Consider the following 17,724-nt stretch of genomic DNA (forward strand, 5'->3'; position numbering starts at 1 on the left):
GCCTTGGCCTCCCGAGTAGCTGGCACTACAGGTGTACGCTGTTGCACCTGACTTTTAGCCAACATTTATTGACCATGAGACACTGTTCTAAGCAGCTCATCAACTTCCTATGATCTCAATCTATGTAAAATCTTTTCCAAGTAGCAGTGAGTGTGGGCTTCCCATGAACGCCTCACTCAGCGAAATGCCCCCCAAACCTTTTGGGCATTAAAATGACAATGGTAAATTATAATAAGTGCAATAAAAGCAAACTGCCTTTGCACACCCCTTCCCTGCTTGCAGAAGTGTCTTTCACATGCTTGATTCATTTGAACTCACAACAGTCCTGTGAGGTTGGCAGGTCAAGTCTAACCATTCCCATTTCATGGATGGGGAAACTGAGGCTGAGAGAGAAGAGGTTTGTCCATGGTCATGTGACTAGGGAGGACCAAAGTCAAGACACAAATCTTTCAAGCCGCTTCTCTGTGAATCACCACATGTTCTTCATTTATTTGTAGGGCTTTTCCCCAAAATATAAAATGAATTAGACTTCATGTGCTTCTGGGGAATGTTTTGTTAAATCTCTTGAGAAGCCTGGAGAAGTCCTAGGGGGGATGGTGGAGGCCATGGTCCCCAGTCACAGATCAGGGATGTGGAGGAACCTGGGTGGCCATCTTGTCACCCATGTCATTGCATAGATGGGGACATTGAGGCTATCTTGAGCTCTGATGACACCAGGATGACTGGGAGGCTGAGACCAAAGATCTGAGGGCCGGAAGGGGCCTCCACAGAGCCCAGATGGAGATGCTCTGTTTTCCAGACAAGGGAAACTGGAGCCCTCAAAGTCAGTGGGGTAACAGTATTTACTGAACACCTGTATCAATACTATATTATTAAATCCTGAGTTTGTCACTAGACATGGTGGGGGACTAAATGGGCACAACTCTCAAGGACTTAGAGTCTGGTGGGGAAGAAAGAGTTCCAGACATGGTGTTGTAGAACCCAGGCCTGAGTTCTGCGACTCATTCATTTTGTATGACCTTGAGGGAAAGTCATCTTAACTTCACGAAGCCTCAGTGGTCTAACATCCAGAACGGGGATGCTCCTACCTTCCTTCAAGGCTGTGGCTACAGTTAGACATACGAGATGCCGGTCCCAAGGCCCCTCACAGACATGGCACTCAACTCATGTGTTCCTTCCCTCTTGACGTCTTGCCAGATTCTTCAGATCAGCAAGCCCCACCTAGAATGTCCTATGAGGGGGTGGCTTAAAGGCCTGCCCTCCAGGGGACATTTGCTCCACTCTCAGCTCTGCAGTTCAGCCCTCTTAGGTGAGGATGGGGGTAGGCAGCTGTGACAAGGAGACTCTTTCTGGCTGAACAGAAAGTGACCCGGATGAGGCCGGTGGGGTCAAGGTCTGCCTGTCAAGCCTCAAGAACCTGGACAGACTGCCCCTCTCTGTCCAGGCCGAGGGGTGAGCACACACATGGAGATGAGGACTTCTGGGTACCTGCCCCTGCTGGGCCACTGCGTCCAGCTGACCTCGCATCAGCCTACTCCACCTGGAATGTTATGGGCAGCTCATGAGATTACGAAGGAGGAAGACTTCAAATGCCTACAGCACCATTCAGAAGGAACTGGGTCCACATGGGGGCTTGGATGGGCTTTGGGGTTCAGGCTGGGTCACAGTGTGTTCCTGGTGGGCAGAAGGGCTGCCAATGCCAAGCGGCCATGCTTCACTGCCCTGCCCCTCCTGCGGGCTTTAAGCTATAAAAATGCCAACTAAATGGAGCCAAAGATACCTCAGAATTCTCTGTGGGGGCAGCGTGGGGCAGCAGCTTCTACCAATGCCAACATGAAGAGCTGCTTCCCGCGGCCTGGGTATGCTGGTCTGGCCCCCCGGGCTCAGCAGTTCCCTTGGGAAGGTGGCCTGGTGGGAATCTCAGCGTTCCAGGTTCAGGACCGGGCTTGGCCAGGGGCACCCTGGGGGCGGGTGAGCGGGGGGTGCCTGGAGACAGGCGGTTGGGAGGGGACCAGCCAGGAATGCGAGCAGGGCCAGCAGAGTGTGGGAGCAAACAGGGGCCGGCCCTCAGGAGCTGGGACGTGGGTGAGGAGGTGGGAGGGGTGGGCACTGGCTGGGGATGAATGGCGGTGAGGGCTGGGGCTGCCCCTCTGCTTCCCGGGGCAGATTCCCACACCGGGCTGTGGACCTGTCCCCCAGCACACAGGCTGCCTTTGCCAGCATTTCCCCCGCACAGGGCACGGGATAGGGTTAGCAGGGGCATGGGGCATGGCACTGGGTCCCTCTGGCCCTGCACCAGGCCACTGTGCTTTCTTAAGAGTCTCACCTTAATGGCCTGAGATCTTAGCAGGGAGAGCTGAACCCTTTACACCTGAAGCTAACAAGCTCTTCCCAAACAACTACCTGAAGTGGTTACATGGGCAATTGTACTTGGAAAATCAGGGGCGCGGGGGCACGAGGTCAGGAAGCCTGTTCGTTCCATTTTGCCTCCTTGCTGTATGATTGAAGGCAAATTGCCTCTGCTCTCTGAGACCTCAGGTCTCCTCTGTGCAGTGGGGACAAAATAACCTCTGCAAGGGCCGAGGGGCCAGGGGAACTGGTGTGGGTCTCTGAAAGAAACTGACAGGGACCCAGAGGTGGTCTCTGTGGGTGGGTGGGGCGCTTTGGTGGGACGTGGAGAGGAGGGGAAGGGGCGTGGAGCCGGTCAGCACCTCCTCCGCCCAGCTCACTGAACAATAAGCACATGATTTAATACAGTCAGTAAATCCTTTTCCGCCTCGGCTTCTCAGCTACCGCACGACAGGCTCGTAATTCAGTTTTAAACAAGTCCGGGATTAGGGCTGCAGCTGCGGGGTGCAGGGGTGTCCGTGTGTGTAGGCGGCGTGTCTGGCCCGGGGGTGACCACACCGCCTCCCGTGCAGGGGCAGAGGCTGGGGGCGGGCTGGGGTCCCTGGCACCGGGAAGGAAGGAGGCCTGGCAGCTCTCTCAAGCGGAGAGCTTGTGGCCTCGGGGAGGGGAGCTGTTGTGACCACAGAATCTCCGGGCCGGAAGGGACCCTAGGCTTCATCACACGGGGAAGCCCTGGCAACTTTGGAAAGGGGAGGAGAGAGGAAGCCCTCACTTTGGTCTCAGTTTTCACATATTGAATTTATTTGGAGCAGGGCCTGCTCCGAAATTCCCACGGGGCCTTTTCTTCTGTTTCAGGTTTTTCAGAACCTGAGGGTTGGGAAACAGGGATGAAAAGGGAGCCTGATACCCCAGCTCAAGGATGAGGGCGAGAGGAGGTGGGAGCTGCAGGAACAGTCTTCAAACCCAGGACAGGCAGCCCGTGGAGCTGGGGTTGGTGCGGGGCCACCCCCGAGGGAAGGGTTAGTACCGATGGGAGGACAGCTAAGACGAGGCGACCTCGAGCCCCCAGCTTTGTAGCAGAGAAACAGCTGCCCTGGGAAGCAAGGAAGGGAGCCCCCCATCCGGAAGGAGAGCTAGCAAGGTGAGTATGACCAGCCCGCTGCCGTAGAGACGACTGAGCATCACTGGGAGGGCAGCCCTGGTTCAAATCCCGGCCTCACTGGTTACCAGCTATGGGGGAAGTCCCTTCATCTCTCGCTCACATTTAATATGAGGATTAAATAAAATAATAGCTCAATGACTGTCCCATTCCCCAAAAAGGTCTCTGTGATTCTCTATTCCATAGAAACGAGTCCCTCACATGCATTCCATGAATATGTATAATTATTATTTGTCAATTAAAAAAATTAAATCGAAAAAAATAGAGCCTTTCCCAGTGGACTGGCTTGCCCAGGGCGTGGTGGGACGTCTGTCCTGCAGGCTGGCTCGGCTCCTCCGTACACTGGCCAGATCCGGGCTGCCGGGACACCCACGCTTTCTGGTTTCATTACACTTCTTTGCCCTTTGCTTCTGCCTACTCTGGGGAGGGGAGACCCGGGATCTCACCCACTTCTCTGGCTCCTGCCACCAGCTTTGCCTTGAGCACACCCTGCAGCCCTGTCTCCTGCACCCCTGCCTCCCCTAGTTGTCCCCCTCTCTCCCCAGCCAACCTGTGCCTCCATGAAGTCAGACCCGCCATGACTCCAGAGCTCTGTTACCAGACAGCTGTTACCTACAGGTCCCCAGCCCTGCCTTCCAAACCTCCCCTGAGCCCTCCCAAGCTGTCTTTTCCTTTGCACAGCTGCTGCTCCTAGCAGACTCCTAGCAGGTCCTCTTGCTTCTAAGGTCTCCCCGCCCCCAGTCTACCCCCAACAGGCCACCAGTGAGGTGCTGCAAATGCACGTTGTGTTGTGCTTTCACAGCCCTGCGGTGCCCTCACTCCTAGGATAAAGAGCAGACTTCCCTGCACACAGCGAGGCTTGTCCCTCTGCCTCCCCTTCTCCCGTGCCCAGTGCCCTCTGCCCTGCACCCTAAACTCCACGGCCCTGTCCGCTGTGCCTGTCACATTTCCCTACCTCTGTGCCTTGGCCGAAGCTTTCCCCTCTGCCTGGAACATCCTTCCTCTGCGGCTCCGGCCCACAAAGTGCAGCCTCGGTGGAACCTCCATCGCTTCCTCAGACTCTTTCTCGGTCTTAAAACCCTCCAGTGCCCCTCCAGGCTCTCCAGAATAAAGTCCCTGGGTCAAGGTCCCAACAGAGCCTCCCTTAAAGGGCAACTGGAGAGAGTTGAGTGCAGGGCTAGGTACAGGGTGTGAGTAGAGTGAAGGGAACCGACCTGGGGTGGAGCAGCGCAGGCGAGAGCAAGGGCCGGGGCCACCTCCAGGCCTGCAGGGGCCAGGGAGGTAGCTGTTACTGGAGCCTAGCGAAGGCTGTACTGCAGGAGAGGGGTCACCTGCCAGGAGCCATGGCCACAGACAGAGGGATACACCCACTGCCAAGCTGTGGTCCAGCAAGGTTGCCAGACGTGCCCCTTCCTCCTCCCATCCTCAGATCAGCTGCTGGTGCCTCTCATTGGCTGAATTCAGCCAGAAGGCAGAGGGCAGGGGGCCAGCCCCCCATGACAGAGAGGGGTGGAGAGTAGACCTGGGGAGCACACCAGCTTCGGGTGTGGCTGCCTGGGTGTTCTGGCCTGAGCCCACCTCCCCAGCAACACACCCCCTACCCCAAGCATGACCCTGAGCCTGCACTGCCCCAACGTGCCAAGTCTGTACCTTTGCGATGCTGTTCCCTGCACCTGGATACCCTTTCCCCAACTTCTTGTCTTTCATCGTTGGACCCTCAGCTAAGGTAGTGTCTCTGTCCCCAGGCCCTGAGTCTGCATTCCCAAAGCCCCCTGGGCCTGTCTCTATCGGGCACTTAGCTCTCCTCATGTCCCAGTCTCTTCATGTACCCTAATGGTCTAGCAGAGTGGCCAGCACAAAGTAGGTGTTCATTTAAATGCTTCTTTGAATTGATTTCAATACTACGCCACTGTAGAAGAGTGATTTGCCATCAGCTTGAGAGTAGGAGTCATGTCTAACTCTGCTCAGTGTCCCCCTAGCACCTGCCACGGTGTCATTTAAGTCACGTTTGTTGATTGTTGGCATGAATAAGTGAATGCGCGGGAGGAAAGCAGACAGAAACAGTGGGGCATATAAATGACGTGCTCTGAGAGCTCAGAAGGAGACATTGCTTCTGGCTAGGGAGAGTGGGAGAAGGCCTTACAGAGGGGCTGACTTGGGACTTGGGAGCGGCCTCAAAGGACGGATGGGTTGAGAAGAGCACTTCTGGTGGGGGCGGGAGGGGAGGGGGGGAAGGTCATGAGCAAAGGCGGGCGTGGGGGGGTCCGGAGGTTAGTGGAAGACAGGCGGAAGTGCTCTTGCTGCCTCCCCGCTGCCATCCCGTCCTCTGTGTGCAGTCTCTCCCGCTCACTCCCCCACCTCCCTGCTCCTTCCTTTGCATTCCCGGCCACTGTGGCTCAGCACAGTCTCCCGACTGAGCCACACCCAGGAGCCCTGAGCAGGCCTCAGAGGCCTCCTGTGCTCTCCCACCTCCCTCCTTTTGGGCCCTGGCTCAGGGCCTCTGGGAGCTTGAGCTGGGAGTTCAAGTTTGGACAGGAGTCTCCTTACCCCCCAGTGACATGCTGGGGCCATCTGGGCCTCAGGGAGCCAGACATGAAAACCGCCAGTCAGTGGAGCAGGGTGGCTGGCCGCAGTGCGCCAGCCTGCGTGTCCGCCCTGTCTCCCTGCCCCCCCTTCTCTGAGGGATGTCCCCAGTGGACTGGCTCGTGGCCCATGCCTCCGAGGGGAACATGCTTTCTGCAGGCTGTGGCTGAGGAAGGATGTCCTGCCAGCTCTGTGTGGGGAAGAGGGAGGTGACCCCAGCCAGCCAGCGCTCCACAGCATGCCAGCTACAGGCAGAGTGGCCGAGGCTCCGGCCTCTGTCCCCTACTCCATTGGTCATTTTCCTCTTGAGGCCTTTGACAGAGCAGTCAGAGCTTCCCGTACTGGCTGGGGCTGGGGTAACCCCCAGGAGAATGTTTGTGGACATAGGTTCCGGGCTTGGGAAAAGCCAGGCTGACGGGGATCCAGGGTCCCCTGACTTTGTGGGCATAGAGTAGCCGGCTCAGGGGGAAACAGGGTTTGTTCTTCCCGGCTGGCTCTCTGTGGCGGGGTACGGGGAAGGAGCTCTTGCCTTGGTCCTGGTGCTTAGGCCCTCCCGGGCCCCACTGGGGCTGAAAGCTGGGCAGAGCTTGCCGCCATTCCTCAGCCACCTACCAAGTACCTGCCATGTGCCAGGTGCCCTCTGGCCCTCAGAGGACATGGGGAAGAAGAGGCCAGAAAGGCCCCCTCAGATCCTCCCAGCCCTCCCCCAGCCCTCCCCCAGCCCTCCCAGGCCTGGAAGGCAAGGCACCCATGGAGAAGGGGCACTCAGGCCCGCTCCAGTGACGCAGAGAGGGGCCCCGCTGAGAGGGCCAGGCATGGAGGAGTGGGCCCCAGGGGGTGAGGCTGCACTAGTGGGTGAGCCGTGTGAACAGGGCTCCCTCCCCAAACAAAACATGGGGCTCACTCTTACTCTTCCCTGCAGGGGATCCCTCGGCCCCCTGCAGGGAGGGGTCTGCTGGCTGTTGGTTTTCTCCCAGAGTAATAAAGAGAATTGGGACAAGGTTCCTTTTTCCTTCAGACTCGCTTGCTGATTCAAACCCTCCTGCCCTCCTTCCCTCAGAGCTTGCCCTGTTTCTTCATTCCTTTCTTAGTTCATTCATTCATTTAACAAACCCCTCTAAGTCCCTAACAGGTACTTGGCTTTTTGCTGGGATCTGGAAATCTAAGGAAGTGGGAGATGAGGGTTCTTAGCCTTTTTGGGAGTAAAAGTCGTGATAAGTGACGAACAGTATCCACCCCCTCTCCCACAAAACTGCCTATGTCACCAACCCAGGTTAGAAATTCTGGGATGCTGTTAGCCTAGTGGGGGAGGCAGACATGAAACCCAGAGCTAAACACAGTATGATAAATGCTAAGTGGGTTTGATTTCTGGCTGAGTCTCTTACTAATTCTCTTGCCTCTCTGAACTACAGTTTCTTCGCCTTTAAAAAGAAGATAATTATATCACCTCCTAGTGTTGTGGAGAATAAATGAGATAAACTGTAGAAAGTACCAAGCAGCTCCTGGTGTATATTAGGTGCTCATGTATGTGAAGTCTCTTTTCCTTCCCTGCTTTGCATACTTGAGGGATGAAAAATCCTATGAGAACCCTAAACAGGGAGAACAAACACTACTAGCAAGAGTCTGAAGGAGAGGGTCATGTTTGAATGGGTTCTGAAGGATGAGTAGGAGTTTGCGATAATGTCCTTTTTTTTAACGTAAAAGTTCTGGGTCCATATCACCAGGGCCAGACATGGTGCTGACAGCCCTGTTCACCAATAGTGTTAACGCTTGTCTAGTGCTTCCTCCATGCCCTGCACTGGTCTAGGCATCTTCCATTCATCAACTCACTCAAGGATTATCCCATAGTCTTAGGAGATTGGTACTATCGTTACTCCATTTTGCAGAAAACAACTGGGGCACAGAGAGGTGAAACAGTGTCACAAAGCTGATGTCTAGTAGAGCTGGGATCTAAACTCATGTGGTCTGGCTCCAGAGTCCTTGGTCTTAACCATTAACCTATTATGTTGCCTTTCCAGACTGGCTCTGTTTTCTCGCTGAGGTCTGAACCTCTGACTCCTACTCATCCTCTTTCAGATCACTGCTGTTGGAACAGAGGACGCAGGAGAGAAAATGGAAGTCCTAGAGAAGATCTACTGCCTCTCCTGAAAATACAAGTTCAAATCTGAGCACAGAAGCAAGGCAGAAGGACGTCTCCAGAGCAACTACTCTGAGGAATGGTGACAACATTGGCCTGGAGCCCCGAGTGTTAGGTTTGGGTTTTGGTTCCGTCATTTATAAACCAACCTCTCCAGGCCTCAGTTTTCTCGTTTGTAAATGGCCATGTCAGTTCTGGTGTCACAGCACTGGGGTAAGGTCTATATAAAAGTTCTTTGAGGCAGATGCCCTATATGCCTCCTATGGCCTTACCAAGGGCCATCCCTGTACCAGGGCCTCACATCTGCCCCCAGGGCATAGACAGGTGACCTGAGAGGGGCCAGGTCACTTCAGTTGCACACAAAGAACCTGCCAAAGCTCTTCTATTACTACTTCGCCCTCCCCGCACAGTTTCCCAGAGACCTGCTCAGGAATGCAGGAGCGGGTGTGCGAGCACCCAGATCTGGGAACCAGCCGTCTATAGGAATTTCATTTGGTAAATTGCATCCTATATCCTCAGCTATGAGGTCAGGTTACTGGCTATGCAAAGAGATCTGTGGCAAATCCCTTTGTAAAGTGAAGAGTTCCCTGAGGGAGGCCTTTGTACAAATCCGAGTTTGCTTAAAGGGAAGCAAAAGCTTGCCCTGGGCTCCCATTTTACAGACCAGGAAACCAAGGTCCAGAGAGTCCAAGTGCTTTTCTCAGGACCCAGCTGCCTGGGGTAGAATCTGAGCAGAGAGGAGCTGGGGAGGAGGTGGACTCTGTGCACCCCGGCGGGAGAGAGCCAGGAACGGCAGTGGGGGCCCGTGCTGCCACGTGGAAGTGCCAACAGGACGAGCCACGGGAGTCTGGTATGTGACAGTCCAGTCTGGGCTGGTGGGCCTCTTCCGCTTGTCAGGCGTCCCCTGCACACCAGGGCCTGCAGTGCCCAGCATGGTGCTGGCACAGAATGGGGGCTCGGCCAGGCACTGCTGGATGATCACCCCACATGTCTGGAACGGAGTCCCCCTCTCAGTGGCTGGCGGACTCCCAGTGGGGAGTAACTCGAGCATTCAAAGCCTTATGCTTCCCTCGGCTTTTCTCGGCCACCTCCGTGCGCTTAGGACAATGCTTGAAGCTGCTAGGGAAAGGGGTCCTGGGTGGGCATGCGGGTAGGTAGTGGAATAAACAGGAACTAGTCAGTCCCCACACTGAGGGGTCCCTGTCTGCAGGAGCAGGCAGACATAGCCTGTGCCCACAACGAGAATTTGAGGGTAGAGGGCGCGAAGGCTGGAAACAGCAGAGTGCATAGCAGTCATTCATTCTCTGCAGCTCTAGAGTCATTCATTCTTTAATCCATTTGTTCAACAACTATTTATTAAGTATCTACTATGTACCAGGTACCATTCTAGCCTCTGGGGATGTGACAATGAACAAAACAGTTAAAAACCTTGCCTTCATGGAGCTCACGTTCTGGTGGGTAGAGACAATAAAAAACCAGATAAACACGCAAATACACTTCTCAGTAGCCACAATCGTGCTGAAGAAACATAAAGCAGGGGAAGGGGTAGAGAGTAGACAGGAGATGGCAGTCTGTTCTGTCCAGGAGGGTCAGGGAAGGACTTTCTGAAGAGGTGACATTTTGAGCAGAGACCTGAGGGACCCAATAGTGTGGATCTACGGGGAGGAGACTTTTAGGCAGCAGGAGCAGTAAGTGCAAAGGCCCCGAGGCAGGTGGATGCTTGTTGCGTTGAAGGAACAAGGAGCAAGGCCAGTATGTGTGGAGCAGAATGAGGGAGCAAGTGGAGGAACTGAGGTCAGGGAGGTAACAGAGCAGATCGCGTGGGGCATAGTACACCCATCAACAAGGTGAGCAGAGGAGGGAACTGACCCGAATTACACTTTAACAGGCTTGCTGGTTGATGTGTGGAGAATTCCCTGTAGGGGACAAGGCAAGGGTGAAAGCAGGAGACCAGCGAGAGGCCCCATAGCAGTCCAGGGAGAGAAGGGGGTGGTTTGGATAGGGTTGTAGCAGAGGCCACGTGAGAAGTAGGGGACAGAAAGTATTCAGCTCCCAGCTCTGCCACTCTTTAGCTGTGTGCCCTGGGCGAGTTTCTTAACCTCTCTGAGCCTCTTTTTCTGCATCTGGAAAACAAGGTTGATAATAATATCTACTGACCTGGTGGTGTTTTGTGATGCTTACATGAGACATAAGCACCATGCCTGGCACACCTTTGTGCTCACTCAGTGACAACTCTTAGCCGTCACTGATACCCAGGAACCCATTGCACTGGGACCACATATTCAAGGCGGAATAAACTAAGCCAGAAAAACTGAGGTGTCAGCTGGCTCAAGAGGGGGAGAGGTTTGAATGTGTTGAAATCCCCCAGTGTCTTGGGGCTCAGCTGGGCACTGGCCCCCACTGCCTGCCTCCTGCCCCCCTCCCCTGGGCAGAGGTGTCCTTTGGCCTCCTATTTATTTATTTGCCTTCTACCTGCGTTGAAGCTTCAGCTGAGAAACCGGCCCCACCAGTCCCTGGGCCCAGCACTGTGGGCCCAGCTGCTCCTGCAAAGTCAACAGTGTCCAGAAACAATGAAGGAGGAGGGGACAGCAGGGGGAGGCCCACAGCTGATATGCTCCCCGGCAGGCATGTGACCCTCAGGGATGACTGTCAGAGGTAATGATGGGGAACAAGCCTTATCGGGAGGGAGGAGGGCTAAGGAGGAAGCCGTAGTCTCAGGCGGTTGCTGGTGGCTGCAGTGCCTGCAGGACTGGCCCTTCTGGCTATGGACAGGCTGTGGCTATCCTAGAGACAAGGGGATAGCTCTGGGGGCAGCTGGGGACATTTGCCTTCCCTGGGGGGCATCAGCCTAGAAGCCCAAAGTGACAGGCCCTGAAAGGGCTTGGTCCAGCCCTGCTGCATCCAAGCATTGACTCACTCTTCCATCTAATTATTCAAAATACTGAGGCTTGTTGGGCACCAGACCCTGGGGTTAAAAATGTTTCTCCCATAAAGAGCATTTGTTAGACAAAGTGAGAGCCACAGAGAGGAAGTGACTTTCGCAAGGTCACACAATGAGTTGCTGCAAAGCCTGCCCAGGACTCCTGACTCCCTGTCCAGTGCTCTGACCAGCAAGGGCTCTGGGCTGCTCCAGCCACCTCTTGGTGGCTTTGGAGAGGCATCTACTAGGTGCATCTGTGTCTGCTTGGTTACCTGCTGAGGGCTATGACCAGCTTAGGGCCACGGGAGCTACAGAGGAGCTGGGCCTGTGTCTAGGCTGGCTGGGCTGCAGGGAGCCCCGGGCCAGCGTGGGGAGGTGCCTCTGGCATGCTATGTGGCTTTGTCCCCTCAGGGTCATCTCTCACCTTTTACATGCGAAGGAGTTGTGGAGCTGTCTGCCAACCTGCCAAGGTTGTTGTGGGGAATATGAACTTGCTTTTCTTTTTTTTTTTTTTTTTTGTGGGAACAGGGTCTCGCTCTGTTACCCCAGCTAGAGTGCAGTGGCATCATAGCGCACTGCAACCTTGACCTCCAGGGCTCAAGAGATCCTCCCTCCTCAGCCTCCCGAGTAGCTTGGACTACAGGTGCATGCCACCATGCCTGGCTAATTTTTTCAATTTTTTGTAGCGATGGGGTCTCACTATGTTGCCCAGGCTGGTTTCTAATTCCTGGCCTCAAGTGATCCTCCTGCCTCAGCCTCCCAGAGTGCTAGGCAGACAGGCGTGAGCCACCGTGCCCATCCCTCAACATACTTTTCTAAATTCCCTACCATGGAGCCTGACTCGAGCAAGGCAAGGTCGCGTGGTGGCATGAGCAGGGCTGGAGCAGCGAGGTGAGTCCCAGGTTCCCCAGGGTGGGGCCTCCACTCTGCGCAGGCTGCAGCTGGGGGTACCCTGCCCTCAGGGAGTCTGATGGGGGGAGCTCAACTACTGTCTCTAGGGACTCTCCAGACTTACAAACCCAGGGGCTTCAATTTTGAATATTTCATCCAGTGGTCCTGCAGACCCCCCCGGACCCCACAGCGCTCCAGCAGGGGTTGGTGTGTGAGCTGGGTGCCCACCCTGATCTCCAGTTCAAAGGGCAGGAGGCCTCTGCCCTCAAGCCGTGGAGGATGACCCCACTTGCGGTCTCCCAGCAGCCCTGCTCAGGACCGGCCACCCCCAGTGTGAGCAGCCCCTGCCTGTGCCTCCCCGCTCTGGCCCCCGCGCAGCTACGTGTTCGGTCAGTCAGGTCCCCATGCCCTAAGCCCCTATTCTGTCATGGGTCGGTGACGGGCAGGGTGGGAACCAGCCATGAGTCGCCTGAGGCTGCCACCCTCAGGGAGTGCACTACCAGATGGCCCTGTGCACAGCCACTGCTCCCACACTCCATGCGGCTCTGTCACAGTCCCCATGCGGCTCTGTCACAGTCCCCGTGGGCCTGCCACACTCAGAGTCATGGTCCAGCCACATGAAACCATGTACTGACTGATGCCACCTGGCTGGGTTAGTTGTCCAGCTGGGGCAGCCTGGTCCCTCCTCGTCTGTCCAGCACCTGCCCCCCTGCTAGGCCTCAGGTACCCCCCAGAAGGCTCTTCTCCCTGTCTGTAGTGTCTGGGGCCGCTAACCCAGCCCCGAGATGTGCCTCCTATGTGGCCTGTCCTCCTGGGGAGCCTGTGGATGGGCGGGCAACGGGGAGGGCGGTGGGAACGGCGCCGAAGGTCGGGCTGGGGCCGGCAGGGCCTGGGAAACTGCGGGGTCCGCCGTGGGTCAGAGGGCCCAGCTCCTGTCTGTTGGCCCCGAGCTGTGGACACAGGCGGGAACATCAGTCACCTCCCTTCCCGAGTCTCTTCCCTTCCTGGTCCTCTGTGGTCCCCGGCCTGCCTCCACCCAACTACTCCAGGCTTCCCCCCCGTCTTGGCCACCCCTGGTTCCCGGCCACCCCACTTTACGGCCACTCCAAGTGGGGCTTACGCGTAAAAATAGCCCGGCTTTTTTAAAGCTTGTTATCTGCTATTTTTGTCGGATGGTCCAGGCAAAGCATGGCCGAGAAAAGGGAAAATCACACAGCTCTGTTTGCCAGGCTCGGTAGGAATAGCAACGGGTGGGGTTATTTTTAACAAGATGAATACCCCTGTCCTCTGAGGTCTCCCCTGGCCCCGTCCCAGCCTCCTTTGTCTCTCTGCCTGGACAGCAGATTTTAAAATACACCCAGAGTTGCCAAACCACTAAATGCACCCAAGACAGCGATTGAGGCCGTCGGAGCCAAGGAGGACCGTGGGGGGTGTTTTCTCTTTTCCTTTTCCTTCCCTCCCCCGAAGGAAATCACACTCTTTTGTTTGAAAAACCTTCCAGGTTGGTTTTCGAGGCCTTCTCCTGGTTGTCCCACTCCCACGGGAACAGCAGAGGTTACTCTGAAACATGCAGTGGTTTGGACAGAGTGACCCCAGAGGCCTGGTGTGGCCCGTGGTGGCCCGTGGTGACTGCTGTGCCTGGCTGGGGCAGAGCAGCAACACAGAATGAGACTGCAGAAGCCAGGGCGGGGGGTGGGGGGTGGGGGGAGACTTGTGGGGGAGGGATGCGAGGTGGAGGCACCAAGGGGGTCTTCGCTCAGCCGTTGTCCATGCAGGTAGAGGGGCTGTCCTAGCTGGGTCACGGCAAAGCCTTACTCTGCCAAGGGTCTGAGGGCCCTCAGAGTTGCAGCTGGCACAGGACAGACTCCTGGGGCACTCGACACCGCCTGTCACGGTGGAGCAGAGCACTGGGGCGAACCCAGCCCAGGCGTTGGGAGACTCAGGGGAAGAGTCCCTGCTCCTCTTCAGGCTCCAGTGGGCCCCTCATGAGGGGCCCGTACTAGCCTGGGCTCCCTGGTGTGCGTGAGGGTAGATAACCACTTTGGAAGCAGTTTTCTTTGTAGTCAGAAAGGGAAAGAAAAGAGAAACAAAAGGTAGCATTAATTGAATCCTTACTAGTGGGAAGCATTGAGTGAAACAATTTACCTCACATATATATGATCTCACTTAATTTTCATCGTGACCCTATTACTTTCCTGAGGTTTGCAGAGCAGCTCTCTTCCCTAATGGCCATATACAAAGTCTGGGAAGGCCCGTGATCGGCAGGTCTGGGATCACACGCCCACCCTGGAACCAATCTTTCCGGCCAGGGAATGGGACTCTGGGATGGGCCATCTCTGAGCCCAGGCCCTCCCTGTGGCTGGAACCACCAATGTGGGGGCTGGGCTGTTCCCACAAGATGCTGCTGGGGAGGGGGACGAGATGCTGGCGGAGGAAGTTGCAGGGTCCCCTACAGGTGGTGGAGCCCGGCACAGACTCGACACCCCCATCCTACCTTCTACTGACCCTGATGGCACGGATTCTGCTACAAGTCAGGCAGAGGGAGGGAGAAGGGGGTCTCGGGGGGAGGAGGGGAAGAGGCCCTCAGTGTAACTTCACTGCACCCACACTGGGCCCCGGGCTGAGCCTCCCTCACCCTGCGCTGCCCCGTGCCGCACTCTGGCTCGTCTCTAGGCCTTCGCACATGCTGTTCCCTCTCATGACAGTGCGCCCACCACCTTCCCCATTTGGTAACCCCCCACCATTTTTCAAGACTCATGTCAATAGCCTTTGCTCAGGGAAGCGTTGTTCCCGTCCCAGGCAGGACAGGGACTGTGAAGGCCCTGTTCACACTTCTCCCTGGGACCATCCTGCATATGGTGACTGTCTGCCACTTACTTACGTGGGAGCAGGGACACGTCTTATTGGTTCTGTTCTCCCAGGGCCCGGCACAGTGAATGAGCACAGAAAACGTTAAATGGGTGGAAGGGAGGAGAAGCAGAAGTAGGGAATGGGAAAGAGACTGAGGCGGAAAGAGCAGGGATGGAGGAGGGGGCAGGGAGAGCAACCACAGGCCGGGGCCAGCGGTGGGGTGGCCGGCAGGGGCCATGTCAGGAGGGGTAAGGAATCCCGCTGCAGGCTGGGGCCAGGAGCACAGGATTCCCCAATCCTGGAGGCTCTGGCCCCAGTGCTCTGCTGGGGGGGCCAATGTCCTAAGTGGGGAGAGGCCACCTGCCCCGTTTATTCAGTAGCATCCGTGAGCGGCCCGCAGTGTGCCTAGCACGTGCTGGGCAGAGGGCTCCTCATCTCTGCCAGCTGCCCTCGCGGCCGGGGTTGGAGTGATGGGCAGCAAGACCCTCCCAGTTGTCCGCAGCCCGAGGACAGGGCCCTGCCCACGTCTGGACAGTGGGTGACCACCCAGGATCTCTGCCCGTGGCCTTGGCCAGCACACGTCTCAGAGGGCATTGCGTGGCAGGGACACCACTTGAAGCTGCAAAGCCCTGTCAGTCTTGCCTTGCTTGATTCCCAGCCCCCCAGGAAGCTCTGAGAGGAGGATGGGGGCTCCTCTTGGCCCCTTTCCGGCTCCCATCGAGGCCGGCTCCCCACACAGTACCCCCGCCCCAGGGGAGAGGAGGGTGTCAGCCAGCCCACTGCTGCCCGGCCTGGTGACGCAGCTTCCCTAAGTTTGCCGCCCATCTGAAAAGCTCACTTCTGAAAGGGGCTTGTGACAAAAGGGATGTTGACATCCTCCACCAAAAAGGGCCACCCGCATACGCAGGGGATGGCCCTTTGGGAGACGGTGGGGGGCAGCAACAGGGATCCCGCATTCTCTCACTGGCTCTGCCTGGTGGGCCTGGCTGGGTCTGCCTCCTCCTGATCCTGGGGCTGGGAGTCCTCAGGCCTGGGTGTCTGAGGTGACAGAAGCTCTCCCTGGGAGCAGCTATGGCCCCCAGTGACCAGATGAGTTGGGGCAGGGCTGGGGATCAGGGCTTGGGGTGGCGAGCGGAGCAGAGCTGGCTCACACAGGGCACGTTGCTGTCAGTTGAGGGCTTCACACGCGGCCTGCCTTGCTGGACTCCCCTTCTCCTGGGTCCTGACGGCCAGGACGCTCCCCAGGCCCCCTCAAGCCCCCAGCCCGGATAGACTGTGCCTCTCTGGAGGTCAAGGTCTCCGTCCTGCATGCCGGGGGTTCCCTGTGGCATCTGGCAGAGTGAGTGGCCCAGGGGGGGAGCCCTACTGCTCAATCCCAGTTCTGGATTTGATTACGATTTTGTTTGTTGAGAAGTTGCTGGGAACAGTATTCTTTGTTGATTCAATGTGACGTGCATGTGGATGTGCATAATTGGCTTTCTCCACCAACAATCTGGCTCCTTGTAGCCTGACGCACTTGCAGCTCTTCCTTCAGGCCTGAAGTAATTCACGTATTTATTCAGCAGACTTTTTATGAGTGCGAGATGTGCCACACAACAGCCTAGCACCTGCAGACCCAAGGGCTGCCCTCGCTCACTGGGCCACCCTGTGCCCAGTCCCCTTGAATTTGAGAGAGGGATTGGACAAGAAATATCCCTGGCGTTGACATTAACTTGATGAACCCATAGGGACAAGCAAATCGTGACTTGGAGGGGTGGCCTGCCATGGCTCTGCAGTCATGCCATTTCATGGGACACTCTCCACATTTTTGCCTGGGACACAGTGTCTGCTGCAGCTTGGCCCATAAGCCCTGCAGGCCACATCATCAAAATGTGTGTGTGTGTGTGTGTGTGTGCACGCACATGTTCCTGATTGTTTATGTGTGTGCACATGTGCATGATTATGTGTGTGTGTGTGTGTGTGCGCGCGCACTGCCTTTGGAGAGGGATACCAAGTGAGAATCCTGACGCTTCCACTTACCTGTATGAGGATAACGATAGTATCTCTGTGGCAACTGACTTATCCTCCCCAGACCTCTGGTTCTTCATCTGTGAAATGGGGATAACGGGAGTAACTGCTTCACTGGTTGTTGTGACAATTAAGCAAGTGAATACGGTAAAACACTTAAGACAGTATTTTGCAAATAGTAGTCACTCAATAACTATTAGGTATTATTATTACTATTGCTACTAGTATTATCACCTCAGGTGATAATAGGTTGAGATCCCCAGAAGCAGATCCTGAGATGAGGATTCACAGCTATGTGATTTGGGGGTGCTCCCTAAGTGACTTGGGAGTGCTCCTGGGGAAACTGGAGAGGGATTGGGGGAAACAGGATGGAAAAGGAAGAGGCCAAAAAGGGTGCAATTTCAGATAAAGTTGATGGCTTCAGCTTGGGGAGGACTTAGAGTATAATTTATACCTCAGGGTTGTCCTCACCCCAGGCAAGAGCTGTGACCTCACTCTCCTGCACCCCAGTCATTGGCTAAGGGCCACCTTGGGAGGATAGACTTCCAGGCACTTCCAGCTCTGCAGCCAAGCAGCTCCTGGAGCCTGAGGGCAGTCACCCAAGGAAGATTGAACAGAAGGGAAGCCACAGAAGGTGGGCAGGGTGTCCGGGACTGATGAAGAGCTCTGCAGCAGCACCAACCATATCCTCTGTAAACGGCTATTGTGAGGGACCAACGAGCAACACCCTGCCCAGGGCCTAGTACACAGTAGTCCTACTCTCTCCTCCTTGCCAGGCACAGGCCACGGTCACTGTGTGGTCTGGGAGGTCCCAGCCAGGCACAGGAC

General features: G+C 56.1%; 1 long non-coding RNA gene across 2 annotated transcripts in view; it reads left to right on the forward strand.

Moving 5' to 3' along the window:
* The first annotated feature begins 2,606 nt into the window (after positions 1-2,606).
* LOC123631929 overlaps positions 2,607-17,724 on the forward strand; it is a 30,252-nt gene continuing 15,134 nt past the window's right edge. The window contains exons 1-3 of one of the 2 annotated variants that reach the window (XR_006733259.1): positions 2,607-3,490; positions 8,168-8,343; positions 10,712-10,883. This is a non-coding gene — a long non-coding RNA (uncharacterized LOC123631929). Of the gene's footprint in view, positions 3,491-8,167; positions 8,388-10,711; positions 10,884-17,724 lie in introns of those variants that run through there. The other variant, XR_006733258.1, reaches the window with a different exon arrangement.

The sequence above is a fragment of the Lemur catta genome, chromosome 2 (genome assembly GCF_020740605.2).
Source record: "Lemur catta isolate mLemCat1 chromosome 2, mLemCat1.pri, whole genome shotgun sequence".
Classification (NCBI taxonomy): Eukaryota; Metazoa; Chordata; class Mammalia; order Primates; family Lemuridae; genus Lemur; species Lemur catta.